We start from the raw sequence: 23,835 nt of genomic DNA, 5'->3' as shown, positions 1-23,835 counted from the left end.
CAAAAATGGTTTTAACCAAATGTTTGAGTCAGATGGCAATCTATATCTTTAAAAAAAATTACATTCCTCCTGTAGAATCATAGAATGGTTACAGCACAGAGGAGGCCATTTGGCCCATCATGTCCTTGCTGGCTCTCTGCAAGAGCAACTCAACTAGTCCCACTCCCCTGCCCTTCCTCCATAGCCCTGCAATTTTTTTCTCTTCAGGTGCTTACCCAGTTCCCTTTTGAAAGCCGCTATTGAATCTGCCTTCACCACGCTCTCAGGCAGTGCATCCCAGATCCTAACCACTCACTGCGTTAAAATGTTTCCCCTCATGTTTGATTCTTTTGCCAATCACCTTAAATCAGTGTCCTCTGGTTCTCAACCCTTCCACCAATTGGAACAGTTTCTCCTTATCTACTCTGTCCAGACCCCTCATGATTTTGAACATTTCTATCAAATCTCCTCGCAACCTTCTCTTCTCCAAGGAAAATAGCCCCAGTTTCTCCCATCTATCCACGTTACTGAAGTCCCTCATCCCTGGAACCATTCTTGTAAATCTTTTCTGCACCCTCTCCGATGCCTTCACATTCTTCCGAAAGTGTGGTGCCCAGAATTGGACGCAATACTCCAGCTGAGGCCGAACCAGTGTTTTCTAAAAGTTCATCATAACTTCCTTGCTTTTGTACTTCCTCTATTTATAAAGCTCAGGATCCCATTGGTCTTTTAAACTCATATCCTGGATTTTGGAGGTACTGGTAAAATTCCAGTTGCTGCCAAACTTGGTGTTTTCGATCTTATCAACATAACTTTCCTTCTCCTTCTCACTAAGTTGAAATGAAGACTCAACACTGAACCCTCTTTTCCCCAGGGCATTGATAACATGGAACGTCTCACCTTCCTTTGTCTTCTCTTGTCACTGCAATCGTCATATTTTTGAAATTCAAATTTGGTGCCATCTACCATTTCTGCCCCCAACACAGCTGTGTCTCAATGGGTCGCACTCTCTCTAGAAGGTTGTTGCACTCCAAAGACTTGAGCAGAAAATCTAGGCTGACACTCCCAGTGCCAGTACTGAGAAAGAAAGAAAGAAAGATTTGCATTTCTGTAGCACCTTTCACAACCTCAGGATCCCCCAAAGTTCTTTACAGCCAATGAAGTACTTCTCAAGTGTAGTCACTGTTGTAATGTAGGAAATGCTGCAGACAATTTGTACACAGCAAGCTCCCACAAACAGCAATGCGATAATGACCAGTTAATCTGTTTTAGTGATTTTGATTGAGGGATAAATATTGACCAGGACACTGGGGGGAGCTCCTCTGCTCTTCTTCAAAATAGTGCCATGGAATCTTTTATGCCCATCTGAGAGGGCAGACGGGACCTCAGTTTAACATCTCATCTTAAAGACAGCACCTCCGACAGTGCAGCACTCCCTCAGTACTTGCACTGGGAGTGTCAGCCTGGATATTTTGTGCTCAAGTCTCTGGAGTTGGACTGAAACCCAGGACCTTCTGACTCTGAGTGCTACCAACTGAGTCATAGTTGAGAGAGTGCTGCAAAGTGGTTTGGGATGTCCTGAGGTTGTGAAAGGTGCTACTGAAATGCAAGTCTTTCTTTCTTTGAAGTTTAGAGCACAGAAGCAGGCCGTTCAGCCCATTGTGTCTACACCAGATGTTTGCTACAGCAATCCAATGTAGGTATTGCATTTCTTTCTTTTTTACAACAACAGCAGAAGCTTTCACCTTCTTATTTTAAATGAATTAACACTGACATTAAAATAAGAGACAGAAAAATGTCATAATACATTAAGCACCCATTCAGTCATATCACAAATAATAAATGTTAAGACTTATACCAGTGACACCTTGGTCCACAATAACGGACATTGGAAACCCATTTCATTTCTCTCCATTTGTCTCCCTATGTGTATTGATTTATCTACCTCCTCCCCAACCTCCAGCAGCATCTGAATGTGAGTAGCTATTCCACCAATTTGCATTGAAAGATAATAGTTTTATCTTCTAATTGCAGTTTGTGCTCAGCACAATTTTTGCATATTTATGAGGAGGTCCCGTCACAGTGAGCAATCTCATTGATTTTACTCTCTGCTTGTAGAATAGCTCGAACTTTGCGAACCTTAGGGTCGACACCTAAACACGCCTCTTCTCTGAGCTTTGGGCAGAAGAATGTTCTGAATTGACGAGGTGTTTGTAAACCCCTATTATATAAAAGCTCTGCCTGGGCAGGCACTGTGTTATATGGCATGAACGCTATTTAAAAGGGACAATAACCTATCATATTTAGCTGGGTAGAATTACTGTCAATCAGCATGTCCACATTTCCCATTGTGAAAATTGAGTGCAGTACCTGGATGAAAGTATGAATTTAGATTACATAGTTCATGTGCACCTTCCCTGAACCTGAGAGTTAAACAAAATATTTTATTTTAAATGCTGATGATCTCAATTAATTTATGACGAGTGGGGTGTGGAATAAATTGATCAGCTGTTCAGACAAAGATATTAAAGAATTCCCAGCCTCTGATCTGCTCTTGTAGCCACAGCATTTATGTGGCTGGTCCAGTTCAGTTTCTGGTCAATTGTGACCCCCAGGATGTTGATAGTGGAGGATTCAGCGATGGTAATGCCATTGAACATCAAGGGGAGATGGTTACATTCTCTCTTGTTGGAGATGGCCATTGCTTGGAATTTGTGTGGTGCGAATGTTACTTGCCACTTATCAGCCCAAGTCTGGATGATGTCTAGGTCTTGCTGCATATGGACATGGACTGCCTCAGTATCTGAGGAGTCGCGAATGGTGCTGAACATTGTGCAATCATCAGCAAACATCCCCACTTCTGACCTTTTGATGGAGGGAAGGTCATTGATGAAGCAGCTGAAGATGGTTGGGCCTAGGACACTATCCTGCAGTGATGTCCTGGGACTGAAATGATTGGCCTCCAACAACAATCCTCCTTTGTGCTAGGTATGACTCCAAGCAGTGGAAAGTTTTCCCCTTGATTTCCATTGACTTCAGTTTTGCTAGGTCTCTTGATGCCATACTTGGTCAAATGCTACCTTGATGTCAAGGACAATCACTCTCATCTCACCTCTTGAGTTCAGCTCTTTTGCCCATGTTTGGACCAAGGCTGTAATGAGATGAGGGGCTGAATGGCCCTGGCTGAACCCAAACTGAGCATCGATGAGCAGGTTATTGCTGTTTAGGTGGTGCTTGATAGCATTGTCGATGACACCTTCCCTCATTTCGTTGATGATCAAGAGTAGACTGGGCAATAATTGACTGGGTTGGATTTGTCCTGCTTTTTGGGGATAGGATATACCTGGGCAATTTTCCACATTGTCGGGTAGATGCCAGTGTTGTAGCTGTACTGGAACAGCTTGGCTAGGGGCGTGGCGTGTTCTAGAGCACAGGTCTTCAGTATTACAGCTGGGATGTTGTCAGGACCCTTTGCTATATCCAGTGTCTTCAGCCATTTCTAGATAGCACGTGGAATAAATTGGATTGGCTGAAGACTGGCATCTGTGATGCTGGTGACTTCAGGAGGAGGCCGAGATGGATCATCCACTTGGCACTTCTGGCTGAAGATCGTTGCAAATGCTTCCGCCTTGTCTTTCGCACTGATGTGCTGGGCTCCCCCATCATTGAGGATGGGGATATTTGTGAAGCCACCTCCTCCAGTTAGTTGTTTAATTGTCCACCATCATTCATGACTAGATGTGGCAGGACTGCAGAGCTTAGATCTAATCTATTGGCTATGTGATTGCTTAGTTCTGTCTATTGTATGCTGCTTACGCTGTTTGACACACAAGTAGTCCTGTGTTGTAGCTTCACCGGGTTGACACCTCATTTTTAGGTATGCCTGGTGCTGTTCCTGGCATGCTCTCCCGCACTTTTCATTAAACCAGTGAGGGATGGAGTCCATCATTGTGGTTTGAAACAACTGAGTGGCTTACTAGGCAATTGCGGAGGCCAGTTAATAGTCAACCAAATTGCTGGGTCAGTAGTTACATATAGGCCAGACCGGGTAAGAATGGCAGATTTCCTTCCCCTAAGTACATTATGGAACTAGATGGTCTTTTTACAACAGATAGGGAGAGCAAGGCCATGAATGGATTTGAAAACAAGGATGAGAATTTTAAAACCAAGGCATTGCCTAACCAGCAGCCAATGTAGATCAACCCTCCGAGATCTCTGATCTCCTCCAATTCTGGCCTCTTGCGCAGTTCCTCCTTTAAGACATGCCTTAAAACCTCCCTCTTTATAAAGCTATTGGTCATCTGTCCTAACACCTCTCTATGGGTCTCAGTGTCAAACTTTGGCTGATAACACTCTTGTGAAAAGCCTTGGAATGTTTTGCAACACCAACTGGAATTCATATAGCACCTTTAATGTAGTGAAACATCCCAAGGAGTGTCACAGGAGTGTTATCAAACAAAATTTGACACAGAGCTATTAGGACAGACGACCTAATGCTTGGTCAAAGGCACTATATAAATACAAGTTGTACTGGAACTTATGATAAATTAGCAGTGACATTAGGAGCTTTCTAAAATAAAACAATCCAGCAAGAAAGAGAAACAGAAACTGAGAAGAAAAGGCTTCAAGGCAGGAATGGAGAATGCAACAAGAATGTGACAGAATAGGAATTAAAGGATTAATTGACTAGTTGCATACTAATGAGAGGGGAATGCAACAACAGCAGATGTGACGATATCGGGAATCTCACAAATCAAATTTAGGTTAGTCACAGTTAACTGAAATAACAGAATGTGGAACTACTTCTAAGATGAAATAGGACCAGTGATATAGAATATTTTAGAATCCTTTGGTGAATAACAAAGACTGACTTGCATTTATATAGCGCCTTCCACAACCTCAGGATGTCCCAAAGTGCTTTACAGTCAATGAAGTACTTTTGAAGTGTAGTCACTGTTGCAATGTAGGAAACTCAGCAGCCAATCTGTGCACAGCAAGCTCCCACAAACAGCAATGGGATAATAACCGGATAATCTGATCTTTCTTTAGTGATGGTGTTTAAGGGATAATTATTGGCAAGGAAACTGGGAAGTACTCCCCAGCTCTACTTTGAAATAGTGGCCATGGGATCTCCTGTATCCACCTGACATGGCAGACGAGGCCTTTGTTTGACATCTCATCTGAAAGCCAGCATTGCCGACAGTGCAACACTCCCTCAGTACTGCCCTGGGAGAATTAGCCTGAATTATGTCTTCAAGTCTCTGGAGAGGGACTTGAACCTTCTGAATCGAAAAGAGTGCTACCCCCGGGCCATAGTGGACACCTGAAGACATCATTGGGTTGCCAGCACATCTGTGTTACTTAAAGCCAACAGCGTACAGACTGGTCCTTTTTGAATAATAATTCAATTTCTGCATATCTGGGCCCTGAAACTCTTTCAATCTAGTATGTGACTAGAATTGACGCTTCTGTCTTGCGAATTACATAGTTTATAAACTACATATAAACTATGATAACCCAGATTAAAATGGTGGCTGTTCAAACAACCCGATTTGAAAATGGTCGATCGGTGATGTTTAAACTGTGAGAAGAGGCAGGTTTTTTGATCAAGGACTAGTTAATCGGAATGCTCAGCACACTGAGCTTAAAATGCAAATAAAGTCGGCAAGATGTCAGGATCTGAGCAATTCTGCCGTAAATTATAGTGTTGTATTTTAGAAGGATCCACGTTAAGTGCCTGCAGCAAGAAGCAAAATTGGGTTTTCACCTCGGGGAGTAGCATGTGAGTCCATGTTATTGCCACAGGCACAAATGCTTTTATATTAATATTTAATTTAATCAAGGTTGTGTGTTCAAAATCCACTCCAGACACTTGAGCAAATAACGTGAGCTGACACTCCAGTACAGTACTGATGGAGTGCCGCACTGTCAGAGGGTCAGTACTGAGGGAGCGCCGCACTGTCGGAGGATCAGTACTGAGGGAGCGCTGCACTGTCGGAGGATCAGTACTGAGGGAGCGCCGCACTGTCGGAGGGTCTGTAGTGAGGGAGCGCTGCACTGCCGGAGGATCTGTACTGAGGGAGTGCTGCACTGTTGGAGTGCCGTTTTTCCAATGAGACATTAAACCAAGGGTCCCATCTGACCTCTCAGTCGGACGCTGAAGGTCCCCTGGTCACTATTTCAAAGAAGAGCAGGGGAGGTCTCCCTGGTGCCCTGCCAATATTTATCCCTCAATCAGCATTAGTAAAAAACTGATTATTCTTAAGGTCTTTTTTTGGATAGAGTTCTGCAGTTATCGGGCTGAATTTAGTGAGCCCGTTGCGGGTCCTGGCGGCAGACCTGGCAATGTGCACCATTCCACTAGTCATGTATTTGGCTGGCCCACCGTAATCACGCAGCGGGCGAACACTTTACATAATGGAGGTGTGTGGCCTGTGCAATCACGCAGCAGAGTGGAATGCGAGACACCGAATAGGCGTTGGATGACTCCAGAGCAGGTGCTGCCTTGGACTCATTTGCAGTCTCTCTGGTGAATTCTTTGCAGTTGTGACTGCTGGACACCCCCACATCTGGAGACGGACCCCACAGGATGGCAGAGGCAATACACATGATGGCCCATTGTTTAGCAATGCCTCCCTGGACATTCTCCTCCAGGCTTTAAGGAAAAGGTGGGAGGTCCTCTTTCCCAGCAATGGCAAGAAGAGGTCCTCCTGCCTAACCAAGCAAGCCTTGATAGAGATCGCTGAGGAAGTTCACAGCCGTAGGGTCATCCCCCCGGACATGGTTCAGTGCCGCAAGAAGTAAACAACCTCCTTCATTCTGCCAAGGTCAATGCTCCATAACTCTCTCTTTTTTTAGTGATTTCAAGTGGCTACGCAGCAGAAAGTGGGACATGAGGAGGGAAGCACCAGAAAGGCACTGGCAAAGGGGGTTAAGCATCACCTCATCCTGACAGATCATTGGTTGTATCTCACTTATAAACATGTAAAGAAAACACCTAGAGACACTTGGAGTTTCATGAGTGTTCAAAATTTGACGTGCTGTATCATATAAAGTTCTTTGGTTTTCGAAATTAACCTTCATTGTGTAAAAGTGATTATTCTATTATGTATTAATTATGAGCTGCTGACTTCACCCTTCCCCCTTAGTGGATGCCAATGTAGGCACAGCCCTCATTTGAATAAGGTCTCCCGTGGGCCGTAGCATGCGGTTCCGCTGGGCGCTAGGCACGGAACACAAATAGAAAGGAGGCGACAGACAGCATGCATTGAGGTGAGTCTTTGTTGTTTTTACTCTACGTGGCCATTATGGTGGCTGGAAGTGGGTAAATATGAGTTTGTCTCTTGCCATCTTGGCCCATCACTCAATCTGCCTGGCCTCTGGTACAAGAGCTTCAACATCCAGTGCTGCTTGCTCATCTCCCCCCTCTGCATCCTTCTCGTTGGTGGAGGTGTGTTGTTCAATCACATCCTCATCCTGTTTGGCCTCCCCCCTCTGCAGTGCTAGATTGTGCAGAGCAGAGCAGACCACCACGATACGCGAGACTCTCTGGGGCATACTGCAGGGATTCACCAGATCAATCGAGGCAATGGAATCTATCTTCAGCAGCCCAATAGTCTGCTCAATGGTCGCTCGGGTGGAGGTGTGGCAAGTGTTGTATCTCTCCTCCACTGCATTGCAAGGGTCCCTCGCAGGCGTGAATAACCATATCTTCAATGGGAAGCCTTTGTGCCCGAGACTCTATCCCTGAAGGTGAGCGGGGCAGGGGGGGGGGTGCCTGGAACTGTCGAAGTAGGCATCATGGTTGCTTCCCGGGAAGCGGGCACACACCTGCAGGAAATGCTTTCGGTGGTTGCAAATTGATTGAATGGAAGCCCTTCCTGTTGTTAAAGGCGGCTGGCTGGTCCGTTGGAGCCTTGATGGCCACATGCACGCAGTCTATCGTACCTTACACCCGGGGGAATCCAGCGATGGCCATGAACCCAATGGCCCTCTTGACCTGACTGTCAGGGTCGGTCCATTAGTGCACATGATTGCTGGTCCTCTTGAATAGGGCATCGGGCACCTCCTTGATGCAGTGGTGGGTTGCTGCCTGAGAGACACCAATCATGTTCCCGGTGGATCCTTGGAATGATCCAGAGGCATAAACGTTTAGTGCCACAATGATCTTCGGGGCCACCGGTTTAGGGTGACCTCCCAAAACCTATAGATCAAAGAACAAAGAAAAGTACAGCACAGGAACAGGCCATTCGGCCCACCAAGCCTGCGCCGATCTTGATGCCTGGTTGCAACTCGTCCTGAAGCAGGACACTTAAGTCGGTGACAGTGTCCCTGGAGAGCTGTAGTCTTCACTGACAATGCCGCTTGGACATTTGGAGGTAGCTGAGCTGAGTCTGGTACACTCTCTGGCACTAGTGGGCCCCTACTTGGCATGGCCAGCTGCTGCTGCTCTCGTCGTGGAGCTTCACGGACAGGCGCAGCTGCTGCTTGGCCCTCCCTCTATCGGAGATGTAGCATTACACCACTGGAGTCCAAAGACACAGTGTATGAGACCCATACCAGGTGTCGAGGGAGCCTCCAGAGCGTCGTTGATGCAGAGACTACCTTGCCTTAGCAGCTGGGCTTTTGCTACTTCTCCTAGCAGACTCCTTGCTGACCCTCAGTGCCCACCCTTGCTGATAGCTAACCCCCTCATCCAGCAGTATGATGACCAAATATCCCACCCAACAGTTTGCCCACTCGATCCTGGCACCCAAACCCAAGCTTCCCCCTTGTAGACCACCTGAAACCCTGCTCAGTCGGCACTCACACCCGAGACCCTGCTCACTCGGACTCCTAACTGAGACTGAGCACACCCATGCAGAGCACACAGCACTGTTGGCTGACAATGGCCTCTGTTCGCTCCTCTTCCCCTATGCAGTGCAAGTCATGGCTGCTTACCCGTCGCAACCCAGCCTTCAACGGGTGGAGATCCAAAGGTACGTGAGGGCTGCCCATCGTCCACTTAATTCCAAGCCCCCATAGAATCACGATGAATCACATGCTAATGTATTAAAAGTGAGTGTTCTACAATTTAAATTGCAGTTCTGTTGCGTCAGGGTGCCAACACCACCTTGGTGCTTTCCTGCTTCTGACTAAATCCAGAACTGATGCCATAACGTTGGATTTCCGGGTGGGCATGTCTGACACGATTCTCCGGCCTCCTCCCCCGCACCTCTGTTCCCACTCCAAACGGCTGCACTAAATTCAACCCCTTCTCTCATTCTCAATGTGTCAGAATGAACAGTCCTTTAGCAAATAAAAATAAGAAATGCTGGAATTATTCAGCAGGTCTGGCAGCATCTGTGGAGAGAGAAGCAGAGTTAACGTTTCGGGTCAGTGACCCTTCCTTGGAAGTTCTGAAGAAGGGTCACTGACCCGAACGTTAACTCTGCTTCTCTCTCCACAGATTCTGCCAGGCCTGCTGAGTATTTCCAGCATTTCTTGTTTTTATTTCAGATTTCCAGCATCCGCAGTATTTTGCTTTTATTTTAGTTCTTTAGCAAAGATTGCGTGACACACATTTCCATGAAATGTGGTATCACAGAACTGAGAGACATTGTTGGTTCTGTAATTAATGGAATTGTTGCTTTTGGGGGTCAAAGTTTCACTCTATTCCAACTCAATCCTGACAGGTCTCCTGTATTCTACCCTCTGTAAACTTGAGCTCATTCAAAACTCTGCTTCCCATGTCCTAACTCACACCCAGCCCCTTCACCATCACCCCTGTGCTCACTGACCTACATTGCCTCCCAGTACGGCAATGCCTTGATTCTAAAGTTTATATCCTTGTTTTCAAGTCCCTCCACAGCTTCGCCCCTCCCTATCTCTGTGACCTCCTCCAGTTCCGCCACCCTCTGAGATCTCTGCACTCCTCTAATTCTGGCCTCTTGTGCATTTCCAATTTTAATCACTCCACCATTGGCGGCCATGCCCTCAGTTGCCTGGGCCCTGAGCATTGGAATTCCCTTCTAAACCTCTCTTTCTTCCTTTAAGACACTCTTTAAAATGTACCGCTTTAACCATGTTTTTGGCCATCTGCCCTAATATGTCCTTATGCGACTTGATACCTAATTTTACTTTATAATGTCTCTATGAAGTGCCTTGGGATGTTTTACTACATTAGAGGCATTACATAATTGTTGCTGTTTTTGCATTGCATTTCTATCTCAAGAATATGGGGTATTGAATTTCCATTTTTGAAGGGTAGGGGTTTCTACAAAGGTAACATGAGCAAGAATTACAATCTCCTGTGTCTTTCAGTAGTCAGTCTTACGTTCTGTTTCCCCCCTGAGATATTTGAGTCATACTTAACTCATTCAGGATGTGTGTGTTGTGAGCACTCCACAGAGGACAAGCATCTAACTGCATAAATCTGTGCCCATGACCACGCACCATTTGCCTGTTAATGGAGCAAGAATTTTGCTCATAAAAGGGTGACAGGTGCAGGAAAAGCTCACGAGTTCAGTCAGTGGTGCTTTGCATCTTGGGAATGCCACACATCTCAAAAACTTCCATCTGCTTTATTCAGCTGTTCCTAAAACTAAAATCAGTAAGTTCAGACTAACCAAGAATAAACATAACACCATCCCTTTGAAGTGTAGTCACTCTTGTATTGTAGGAAATGCAGCAGCCAATTTGTGCACAGTAAGCTCCCACATACAGCCATGTGCTAATGACCAGATAATCTGTTTTAGTGATGTTGGTTGAGGAATAATTATTGGACCAGGATACCTGGGAGAATTCCCCTGTTCTTGATTTTTATTTATTCATTTTCAGGATGTGGGTGTTGCTGGCCAGGCCAGCATTTATTGCTCATCCCTAATTGCTCTTGAGAAGGTGGTGGCGAGCCACTTTCTTGAACCACTACAGTCCATGTGGGGTAGGTACACCAACAGGGCTGTTAGGAAGGAAGTTCCAGGATTTTGACCCAATGACAGTGAAGGAACGGCGATATAGTTCCAAGTCAGGATGGTGTGTGAATTGGAGGGGAACTTGCAGGTGGTGTTGTTCCCATGCATTTGCTGCCCTTGTCCTTCTATGTGGTAGAGGTTGTGGGTTTGGAAGGTGCTGTCGAAGGAGCCTTGGTGAGTTGCTGCAGTGCATCTTATAGATGGTACACACTGCTGCCACTGTGTGTCGATGGTGGAGGGAGTGAATGTTGAAGGTGGTGGATGGGGTGCCAATCAAGCGGGCTGCTTTGTCCTGGATGGTGTCGAGCTTCTTGAGTGTTGTTGGAGCTGTACTCATCCAGTCAAGTGGAGAGTTTTCCATCACATTCCTGACTTGTGCCTTGTAGATTGTGGACAGGCATTGGGGAGTCAGGTGATGTATCACTTGCCACAGGATTCCCAGTCTCTGACCTGCTCTTGTAGCCACAGTATTTATATGGCTGCTCCAGTTAAGGATCCAATAAATGGTAACTCTCCAGGATGTTGATAATGGGGGATTCAGCGATGGCAATGCTATTGACTATCAATTTTTTTTTTGTTGGTCATTGCCTGGCATTTGTGTGGCGCGAATGTTACTTGCCGTTTATCAGCTGAAGCTTGAATATTGTCCAGTTCTTGCTGCATATGGGCATGGACTGCTTCATTATTTGAGGAGTTGCGAATGGTACTGAAAAATGTGTAATTAATACCAAACATCCCCACTTCTGACCTTATGATGGAGGGAAGTTGATTGATGAAGCAGATGAAGATGGTTGGGCTGAGTACACAACCCTGAGGAACTCCTGCAGTGATGTCTTCTTTGAAATGTTACCATGGGATCTTTTATATCCAGTTGAGAGGGCAGATAGCGCCTTGATTTAACGTTTCATCCGAAAGACCTGCTTTACTCACTCATCGGACCTTTGTCACCCCCTTTCAGTGACTGAGCATCATCTTCAATTGGCAAAAATTAGTGTGAGGTGTGAATAGACCTTCTCCTGAACGAGCTTTCACACGACCTGTCAATTGCTCATTAACAAATAACAAAACATTTACCATGGGTCTGTATGCTGACATGGCAAGCAAGTATTGTGGGGAGGAAGAAAATGTGAAGCGGTGAAAATTCTATTGCACCAGTCGTGCAAGTCTGGAGTTTGTATTGGGAAATGGCATGCCCTTAGTCTCCTGTTAATGTTCAGTTCCTGATGTGCATTCCCCGTGTGTACCAGAAGCAGGTATAGCAGAATTTTTATCCTTATTCTAAAGCACAAAATTACTATCTGATAATACTTATTTACAATCTATACAGATGAAATGTACACTTAACACTTTTAGAATCAAACAGTGCAGAAGGAGCCCATTTGGCCCATCGTCCTGTGCTGGCTCTTCAAAGAGTTATCTAAATAGTCCCACTCTCCCCTGCTCTTTGTACAAATCCATGCAGATATTTTTAAAAAAAATCTTTTTAAGCACATATCCAAATCCTTTTTTGAAAGTTACTTTCAAACTACACATAGAAATATTTCTAAATCTCACAAATGTTTACGTAAGCCTGTCAACTTGAAGAAAAATCAAAACAGCAACCATACCGCAAAAGAGTCTCTTGCATTTCAACACCGAAATATTGAAAATGGTGAGGAATGTAAATAAGCGTGATGCTACACAGCTCATGGATTTTGTAGTTGCAGAATTTTTTTTTAAATTGTACATTTTAGTTATTTTCTCTCCTTGTCTTTCCTCCCTCCAGTGATATTTATCATTTCCTGGCTGAGAGACTGAGCAGACTGCCAATGCAGCCCCAGTAACAGACAGCCGGGAGGTGTATGAGAGAAGCCCAGGGTGATTCATCCTCTATTTTCACTCCTTCCTGGTGGGAAAATAACTTAATTTCCACTTTGAGCTTCCACTAGAGGCTGCTTGGCTGTGATCTGCAAGCTTGCTTGGTAGGAAAATCCTGAAGGCGCTCTCAACTGCGGCATCGTATTAACTTCTAGACATGGCAATCTTCCTGTGACCTTCAGGCATCAAGGCTGCTCTGACAGAATTCAAAAGCGTTGGTCCTTATCCCCTGTTCTATAACGATGGGAAATTTGTTGTTTTCTTTTTGTCTCCCGTACGCACTGCATTCTTACATTCACAGACCACCTATGAAGATCATTTTTGCACACACTACCCTGTCATCCATTGACTTTACTCTGTGCAGGAATTTGGAAAAGATAAGTCAAATTCTGATTTTGTTACAAGGGATTTATTTTAATAGTGCTCTAAGGATCACAGCCTCTGATTCTATTTGTTAGTTCTGTGAAAAATTAAATCGAATTGTCCTAATCATGACTAGAAATGACATCCTAGATATTACCCTAGGCATGTTGCCCAATCAGAGAACTGCATTAACTGTTCATATTGTATAACACTAGTATGTTTCTGCCTTTAGCACTCTAAGTACTTAGGCTTTTATTTTTGGTCAGTAAGTTTAACCAATTTGATGTTGATGCTTTGGTTGAACATTTAGCCTACATCCCCCACTGACTGCACAGTTATTGTTGTCAACACTGAAGTCAATGATAGCAATTTGAGTCAGAAGGTTGTGGGTCATGCGCTACCCCAGACACTTGAACACAAAATCTAGGCTGACACTCCCAGTGCATTACTGAGGGAGAGGTGCACTGTCAGAGGTGCCGTCTTTCAGATGCGACATTGAGCCGAGGTCTCTCAGGTGGATGTAAAAGATCCCATGGCCACTATTTTGAAGAAGAGCAGAGGAGTTCTCCCCAGTGTCCTGGAGCCAATATTTAACTTTCAACCAACATCACTAAAACAGATTATCTGGTCATTATCACTTGCTGTTTGTGGGAGCTTGCTGTGTGCAAATTGGCTGCTGTATTTCCCACATTACAACAGTAACTATACTTCAAAAGTATTTCATTGGCTGTAAAATGCTTTGAGATGTCCTGAGGGTGTTAAAGACACCATATAAATGCAAGTTCATCAATCTTTCTTTCTTTCTTTCTTTCTAATTCTTTCGTTGGAGAGAAGCTGGGCGCAGGCCTATTCTTTGATCCATCGTCCGAATGTAAGCAATGCTGGGTAAGCTGTTTTCATTGTATTGCTTCTTGAAAGGCTACAGTGGTGCTGTGCTCCCATGGTGGTATTAGATTAGGCACTTTATAAAGGTTTTGTGCACTGTTGTGCTAAGCAGAGGCCCCCTGCTTCTGCACAGCCTCAAAATGGACACTATTTGAGGATTGGGAAGTTAAATGAGAAGGAAAGCTGGCAGATTACAAATATCAAGAACAGAGGAAGGAAGGAACCAGGTAAACACAGACCTGTAGGCTTGACATCACTGATGAGGAATTTTTAAAAATTCTTTCACGGGATGTGGGCATCGCTGGCAAGGCCAGTATTTATTGCTCACTCCTAATTGCCCTTGAGAAGGTGGAGGTGAGCTGCCTTCTTGAACCGCTGCAGTCCATGTGGGTAGCTACACCCACAGTGCTGTTAGGGAGGGAGTTCCAGGATTTTGACCCAGCGACAGTGAAGGAATGGTGATATAGTTCCAAGTCAGGATGGTGTGTGGATTGGAGGGGAACTTGCAGATGGTGGAGTTCCCATGCATTTGCTGCCCTTGTCCTTCTAGGTGGCAGAGGTCACGGGTTTGGAAGGTGCCGTCGAAGGAGCCTTGGCAAGTTGCTGCAGTGCATCTTGTAGATGGTACACACTGCTGCAGTTACTGGAATCTATCATCCAGGACAGAGTGACTAAACACTCAGACAATTATAAGCTGATCAAAGAGAGTCACCATGGATTTGTGAAGGGTAGGCATATTTGACCGGTTCATTCTTTTCAGAAGGTCACCGAGCATGGTGGTCAGGGACTGTGTATGGATGTTGTCTATATAGACTTCCAGAAGCCATTTAATAAGTTCTGCCCAGGAGATTATTAGCAAAAATGAAACTGCATGGAATTGGGGGTAACCTTGTGACATGAGTTGGTAATTGGTTGGAACGTAAGAGACATTGAACATAAGAAAATAAGAAATAGGAACAGGAGTAGGCCATTTGGCTCTTTGAGCTTGCTCTGTCGTTCATAGAATCACAGAAAGTTTAAGGCACAGAAAGAGGTCTCTTGGCCCATCACGTCCGTGCCGGCCAAAAAACGATCCACCTATTCTAATCCCACCTTAAAATAAGATCATAGCCAAACTTCTACATCAGCTCCACTTTCCTGCACTATTCCCAGATCCTTTGATTCCCTTACAGTCGAAAAACTATCAATCTCAGTCTTGTCTCAGTCTTGACTCAGTGACTAAGCATCGACAGCTCTCTGGGGTAGAGAATTCCAAAGATTCACATCCTCTGAGCGAAGAAATTTCCCCTCATCTCAGTCTGAAATGATTGACCCCTTATCCTGAGATTATGCCCCTAGTTCTAGATTCTCCAGCCAGGGGAAATATCCTCTCAGCATCTAACCTCTCAAGCACTCTCAGAATCTTACATGTTCCATTGCGATCATCTCTCATTCTTTTAAACTCCAGAGTATCGGCCCATTCTACTCAATCTCTCCTCATAGGACAACCCTCTCATCCCAGGAATCAATCTACAGACAGAGCCATAAATCTTTCACTCTGTGATTGGGGGATATGATCTATATCATATATATCAGGGATACATACTCAGTTTTTCACCATACATATTAATGACTTGGATGAAGGAGCAGAGGGTTCTATATCCATGTCTGCAAATGATATTAAGTTGGGATGGACAGTAAGTTGTGTGGAACAGAGCAGGAAGTTGCAAAGAGAGATTGATCGATAATGTGAATGGGCAAAACTGTGACAGATGGCGTTCAATGTGGGAAAGTGTGGGATCATCCACTATGGATCTTAGAAAGACAAATTGGAATATGTTCTTATTGGCGAGCGACTAGGATCTGTGTGGGAGTAAAGAGATTTAGGTGTCCATGTGCACAGATCAATAAAAACTAGTGCACAGATACAAAAATAAATCAAAAAGGCCAATGCATCAAGGGGAGACAGAATACTAAAGTGAGGAAGTGATGTTTCATTTGTACAGAGGCTCCGTCAGACCCAACCTGGAGTAATTGCGTTTAGTCTGGGCATCAAACTAAGGAAAGATATATTGGTCTTGGAGATTCTACGGAATGATACGAGGGCTTAAAGGGTTAAATTATAATACAAATTGGCTTCTATTTCTTTGAGTTGAGAAGTATCTTCTGTTTCTGATGAGAAAGGGATTCAATGAATAGATACAGCAAAACTATCTTCGCTGACGGAGAAACAGTACAAGGAGGTATAATCTTCAAATTAGAGCTATTCAGGGATGAAATCAGGGAGCACTTTTTGACATAAAGGGTAGTGGAAACTGGAACTTGCCTCTCCAAAAGCAGATGAGGCTGGGGATTAATTGGAGATTAGCTCGATAGATTTATATCAAGGAATATAGAACCAAGGCAGGAAGATGGGTTTAGGATATAGATCAGCTGTGGTCTAATTGAATGGCAGAACAAGCTTAAGGGGCTGAATGGCCTCCTCCTGTTCCTATGTATACAACTCTCTCACTCTATTAACATGTCTGCCCTTTATTTGCACTAAGGTCCAAGACCTCTGCCTATCCCCAGGGGCAACCCTGGAAATCCCCACGCAACGTAAAGGGGATGGAGACACAGTCTCATGTCAGTCCATCCTCCTTTCCTTGCCTCCCGTTTAAAGCATCTTAGTTATTAGCTAGGCTAAAAGAGCTGGGACTTTTCACATCAGAGAAGTGAAGACTTAGGGGTGATCTGATCGAAGTTTGTAAGGAATGAAGGGAATTGACTGTGTTCCAGCTGATAATTAGTTCCAGTTAAATAGGTTAGGGAGAACCAGGGGTCACAATTTTAAGTTCTCTCAGGCTAGATCTAGGTTAGATATCAGGAGGTTTTTTTTTACTCAGAGAATGGTGGTTCCTGGAATAGTCTGCCGTCTCGTGCAGTGGACTCTGATTCATCGAACTCCTTCAAGTGAGAGCTGGACCTGTTCCTGCCGGGAGCAGAGATCACCTCGTACAAAAGGGGTACAGCATGGAATTCAGGGCCAGAGGGATCTCCTGGAATAGTTATGATTGCCTGGGGGGAAGCAGGGTGGAAGGGGGGTGTTGGGGGGTACAGAAAAGAATTCCCCAAATTTCCTTCCACCAGCATGGTTGAGATGAATAGCAGAGATGTATTTAAGGGAAAGCTAGATGAACACATGAGGGAGAAAGGAATTGAAAGTTATGCTGAAAGAGTGAGAAAAGGTAAGGTGGGAGGAGGCTTGTGTGCAGCATAAACACTAGCATAGACCTGCTGGGCTGAATGGCCTGTTTCTGTGCTGCACATTTGGTGCAAATTGGTCTGGGTTTTGATCTAGTTTCTCGTCTCTTCCAGGAAGACACATGGTTCTTGGGTGGGGCAGAACATCTAAATTTTGAAACACAAAAGTATCACAATTGCGTGGGACAGGCTGGATGGAGCTGAGAGTCTTTGCCCATCAAATGAATGTATATTCCCCGGGCATGTCTGAGAGGAACATCAGGCTTATCAATACTAGAGTCTGTTTCTATGATAAAACAGCAGTGGTGTCTTACACTGGTACAGGAGAGTGAAATACCTGACAGAGCCTAACCCATACATTTTCTGGACACCTGGCAAATGGAAATCAAAGTTGTATATTTCCCACATCGTCCTTACTGTGTATTGCAATATTTCAGTGTGTAATCATAAATGAGTAAGATGGAATAAATGATACAAAGCAATGCAAAGAGAGTTGTGTGAGTTTCCACTTCTCAATATATTTATTGCAGTCGACTGAGGCATAACATGTTTTTCTTGGCAACAGATAGAGGCAGCCAATAGTTAGAAGGCAGCAGCTGCCCTGAGTATCAAAACATCATCAAAATTAAAGAACCCCAGGAGGGAGTTTTTCAAGTTTAATTTACTCAGCTGTTTCGGTTTTACAAGCCTCAAAAGGGAGTGAGCATTTAAAAGGTGCTTATGTTAAAATTGAGCATGAAAGACATGTTCACTTTCAGACCTATAGCCCAATAATTTGTCATAATGGGCCTTGACAGATCTAGGCCAACAATTTAAAGCTTTATTGACTTGCTGCTGTTCTGAGGAAGAGGAGAGGGTCTCGGAAAAACATCAGGCTAACAATGATCATATGCCAAAGGCTAGAAACTAACTTCCTTACAAGTCTCAACAATAGAAAAAAATATAAATTCAAAGAAATTTGGAAAATGTGGGGGGGTGAAAGGGGTGAAGTGTGGAAGAGACCAGAACTAGAGGCCATAAATATAAGACAATCACTAATAAATCCAATAGGGAATTCGGGAGAAACTTCTTTACCCAGAGAGTGCTGAGAATGTGGAACTCGCTACCACAGGGAGTGGTTGAGGGGAATAGTATCGATACATTTAAGGGGAAGCTGGATAAACACATGAGGGAGAAAGGAATAGAAGGATATGCTGATAGGGTGAGATGAAGTAGGGAGGGAGGAGGCTCGTGTGGAACATAAACACTGGCACAGACCAGTTGGGCCAAATGGCCTGTTTCTATGCTGTAAATTCTATGTAATTCCATGAGTTTCTTTTGGATTACCAGGTAATAGTTTTCCTAAAGTTTGTTTTTCCTTCTGAATTAGAAATATGTAGTGCCATTTCTTTCAACTGTTGAAAAGCCAAGGTGAAAACCAAGGCTTAAAATCCCAGACTCCACCAAGGACAGAAGTGGATTAAAGACACTGGGATATTTTCTGAAACACCCAGCATCTAGGCACTGGACAGGTGCACAGAATTACACAGAATCTACAGCAGAGAAACAGGCCATTCGGCCCAGCTGGTCTATGCTGGTGTTTATGCTCCACAAGAGCCTCCTCCCAACCTACTTCAACTCACCCTATCAGCATATCCTTATCTTCCTTTCTCTGTCATGTGTTTAATCTACTTCCCCTTTAAATGTATCTATACTATTCCCCTCAACCACTCTCTGTGGTAGCGAGTTCCACATTCACCACTCTCTGGGTAAAGAAGTTGCTCCTGAATTCCCTATTGGATTTATTGGTGACTATCTTATATTATTACTAGCCAGTGTGTTGTGCCTTTCCAGGTTGAGGTACTCCTAGATTGCGGGGGAGGGGGGGGGGGGGGGGGAGGTTGCTGGGTCATTAATATGGGCCCAATAGCCCTCCCCTCACCCACCCCACCCTCCCCAGCACAAATACAGCATCATAGATTTCTCATGCTTCTTCATGACCTTTGTTCTTCAGGACTAGGCGCTTCCCTAATGATGACCCCAGGAAAACTGCCCCCACCTCACCACCCCCACACTAAATAGAGTTTAAAAGGCCTGTAGAAGTATGAGGAGAGGAAGACTGGTAGGAGGAGTAGATTTGGAAAAGGAGGAATTGGAGTAAGAAACAGTAATTTGAACACAGTGGAGATGTAACAAGGAGAAAGAACATCCAGTGTGGTGTTTTGGGGCTTAGGAGAAAAAAGAGATAAATGTTTAGTGCAGCAAGATCATGTGAAATATTGCAGAAAGGGATGACACTGAAATCAGTATAAGTTATCGATCTATTTTGGTTATAGAAAAGCTATATCATTGTTCACTAAAGTTATTGCCCAAATTTTAAAAAAGACTTGTATTTATGTCGCGCCTGTCACCACCTCAGGATGCGCCAAAGTTTTACAGCCAACGAAGTACTTTTGAAGTGTAGTCACTGTTGTAAAGTAAGAAACACAGCAGACAATTTATGCGCAGCAAGCTCCCACAAACAACAATGTGATAATAATCAGATAATCTGTTTTTTGTGATGTTTGGTTGAGGGATAAAATTGGCCAGGACACCACCTCTGCACTTCTTTGAAACAGTGTCATGGGATCTTTTATAACCACCTGAGAGGATAGATAGGGCCTCAGTTTAATATCTTGCCTGAAAGACAGCACCTCCAACAGTGTAGCATTCCCTCAGTACCAGCATTGAAGTGCCAGTCTGGATTACATGCTCTTATCTCTGGACTGAGGCTTACACACACAACCTATTGGCTCAGGGATAAGATTGCTACCCACTGGGCCACTGCTGACTCCTAAACTAATCCTTCAAATAACGCAAAGTTATGGTTTAAGGATTGACAGTTTTTTTTGTTGGTGAGTATTTGCAGTTTGTTTACAGAATTGTAATACAAACATCCGGGATTTAAATTGATTAGGTTTCCAATTGACAAATACGGATTCTTTGCATTTCTTGGCGTAAAGTAGTAACTAATGATGATTTTGATTTATGCACCCGAGTGTCTTTGGGCCTTCATATTGGAACCTGTTTAATCAATGACAAAAGCTTGTATTGATTTGTTCTGTAGGGATTGAGTATACCAGAGCATGAAATTATTAGACCACAGGAGCACAGCATCTATAATTTGACTTGTATAACATAAACCTCGTAAAACCACATTTATTTCACATGAAGATAAAGTACTTATTATTTCTAGGTAGTTGCCTTATCAGGCCAATTAAAACAAATGAACAATGTCAACTGTACTTTACTGGGAGTTAAGGCAGTAAAACCGATGGGCCAAAGCTTGCTGGGACAACAACTATGAGTTAACGACGCTCGCTGTTATTAATGTAAAATTCCGCCAGCAAGTTCAGGGGATGATGAGAGACGGAGTTGCGAATCTCCAGATCTTGCTGATTGATTTATGCAGCTCTACTGTTTGCTTCACACAAAAGGCATCTCGCCCACAACCTGCTCTTTATATATAAGAACTTGCTGGATTTGCACATTAATCCCCATTAAACTCACCATAGAAGGTTAAGGCTGGTAATTAATAGTGTAATAGTGAGATAGATAGATTTTTGGTCTCTCAGGGAATCAAGGGATATGGGGAACAGGCAGGAAAGTGGATGTGAAGCCCAAGATCAGCCCTGATCGTATTGAATGGTGGAGCAGGCTCGATGGGCCATATGGTCTACTTCTGCTCCTAGTTCTTGTGTTCTTGTGTAAGGACCCTTTTAACATTCCTGCAGGCAGTAAACTTTTCTCAGCGATTTAAAAAAAAATTAAATTCTAAATTCTGTCTCTTGTTTTTTGCTCTCCATTAATCCAATCTTTCTCCTCCTTATTTCTCTTTCTGTCCCTGATTTGACTCTAATTCACTGGATTTCCTTCTCTGTCATTCCTCTGTTTCTTTCTCAATCCTTAAATCGCATTGGTTAAGAAGATAGACTGTTGGTTCTGGTCATTCACTGAGGTCCCAGATTCCCCATTGCCCTCACCACACCGTTATCAGCTCACACTCCCAGCAAGTTACAGGGCAAACGATTTCCAGCTGTAGAGTGAGGGAAAAGGTCTAACTAATGGGGCATGCCACAAGATGCTCCACTCCAGCAAGATTTGGCCTAATGTTTTACAAGTGCATCTTAAATGAAGAATACCTGTATTACCCACGCCTCCAATCTGTAGAAACTGCTGAATGAACATGGGCAGGAAAGAACTGCTTCAGAGCTTGCAGACTGGGTCAAATTAAATTATTTTGTTAACAGTAACAGACAAACTGTTTTGACAAAATGTGGACACCAGAGTCATCATGTACCCACAATCAAATTTGTTCCAACAATCATAAAGCCACAAAAGAGAGCTGGTGCCGCAATAAATTGGAGAAATACTTGGAAAGGAATAATTTGCAGAGTTATGGGGAAAGAGCAGAGGAGAGAGTGGGACTAATTGGAAAGCTCTTCCAAAGAGACAGCCCAGGTCCCATGGGTCGAATGGCCTTCTTCTACGCTGTAGGTTTCTATGTTTCTATGAAATTAAGAGTCCTTTCTTTCAGTTTTAACTCACCTAGTTCCTTGACTGTCATGTTCTAGCTTGTCCACCCAATATTCCCTGTGCCCCCTGAAGTCCACAGATAATGCTAGCAGTATTCGCTGAGCAGTGATCCTAGGTACAGAATGGCCCTTTGGCTGTTTGTGCCCCAAGTTCTGGCTTCCACCCCACTTCTATTGTTGTCAGTGCATCATGAGCTACAAGCAGGGAATGAGCTGATTGTGCATCGTGAACAGAGGTAGGGGCAGACTGGCTTCCCGAAAGAGTGTGTCATTTTTCAGGACTCTTACGGGAGAATCAGGAGGATGTATTGGCATTATGGCGATATGAAGCCATTCACCGGCACACTCTCCCAAATCCCCATTTGACTAGTTTGACCCTACTGTGCAGGTATTGATCTGGGCATTGTGTAGACAGGATAGCATAATTGACCCCTTAAGTTGACATAAAATTGAAATGATCAATAATGCTTAAGAGTCACTAAAGTAGCATTTGTGACTCTCTATAAGCACAGAGTGCAGAAGGAATTTCACTCTGCACCTAATCCAGGCACACTGTGGGAGTCGAGGAGGAGAGGATTTGAACAGAACGTCTTAACAGCCTTGGACCTACAAGATGGCCCAGGGTAGACAATCATTTTGGGCAGCATTCAGTTGACTGCCTGTATACACGCCACTCAGTGCTCAGTTCCATAGCAGTCAAAGGAATTCTATATTGGGCGAGGAGTAAAGTGGGCACCTGATTTGGTACTGTCCATATTGCACAGCAAGATCCAACTTATCCCTCGATATTTGTACTTCCTGGGTTATCATGCACTCTAAGGCAACTCACCAAGGCTCCATCGAAAGCACCTTCCAAACCCGTGACCTCTACCACCTAGGGCAAGGGCAGCAGATGCATGGAAAGACCACCACCTGCAAATTCCCGTCCAAGCCACACTGCATCCTGACTTGGAACTATATCGCCGTTCCTTTAATGTCGCTGGGTCAAAATCCTGGAACTCACTTCCTAACAGCACTGTTGGTGTACCTATCCCAAGGACTGCAGCGGTTCAAGAAGGCAGCTCACCACCACCTTCTCAAGGGCAATTAGGGAATGGCCTAGCCAGCGACACCCCCATCCTCCAAACAAATACAAAGAATACAGTTAGGGGTTGCCAACTCTGCTGAGATATATTCCTGGAAGCTTTATCACCTCCAGCCTCCAACCGTCCACTCACTCAAACAGTCTTTTTATCTAAATCGAGGTGTTGCTGGAATGGGAAACAATATTGGGTCACAGATCAGCCGTCTCATTGAATGATGGAAGAGGCTCAAGTGGCTGAATGGCCTCCTCCTCTTCCTACCTCTGATACTTTTTTTTTACAAACAATGAAGGATTGCATCTAAAGAACATGAAAACACAGACACACACACACACACATACACATACACAATTCTGTTTAATGTCCCCCCTCACCTCTTGATATTTCTCCTGGTTATTATTTGCTGGCAGCGGTGTCCTGGAAATTAATTTTTAATTCCTGGAGACTCTAAGGTAATTGTGGATGTTTGGCAACACTTTCACACAGTGGAAGGTAGATGAAGCCTCCACAAAGTTCAGCATGTATCTATCTGGCTGCAATAAATTGCACAAGACTGAGGAGTAGTGCATGTAGAACACTGCAACATTAATACTTCTGAACAGCAAGTATTTGTTCCCAGTGATGTCTGAAAGGACCAATTGGGAATGCTTCCAAACTGAGTAACAATTATGAGCATGGACAGAGTTACTTTGGAAAAAAAAGCCTTAGGTGAAAAAGTGCCTTTGTTCTGTCTCTCCACGACAAGCCTACAGGGAGCATTAAACTGTTATTAAAATGGTTGAATGTTTTACAGCCAGTGCTCGCACTGTGCAGGGTACAATCTAAGATGGCTTTGCCTTAAAGCAGTAACAAAATAACTAGAATAAATTAAAGTTATCTACCATCAAAGTGAAAACATTAACTTGAAGTGCAGGAAGAATACAAAGACTGAAACAGATTTAA

At 44.1% G+C, this 23,835-nt stretch overlaps 1 protein-coding gene across 2 annotated transcripts in view; it reads right to left on the bottom strand.

The window, feature by feature from the left end:
* fgf14 (fibroblast growth factor 14) overlaps positions 1-23,835 on the bottom strand; it is a 159,323-nt gene that overhangs the window by 8,761 nt on the left and 126,727 nt on the right. The window lies entirely within an intron of this gene.

This window comes from Heterodontus francisci, chromosome 6 (genome assembly GCF_036365525.1).
Source record: "Heterodontus francisci isolate sHetFra1 chromosome 6, sHetFra1.hap1, whole genome shotgun sequence".
Taxonomy (NCBI): domain Eukaryota; kingdom Metazoa; phylum Chordata; class Chondrichthyes; order Heterodontiformes; family Heterodontidae; genus Heterodontus; species Heterodontus francisci.
This window is presented reverse-complemented; position numbering and strand designations above follow the sequence as displayed.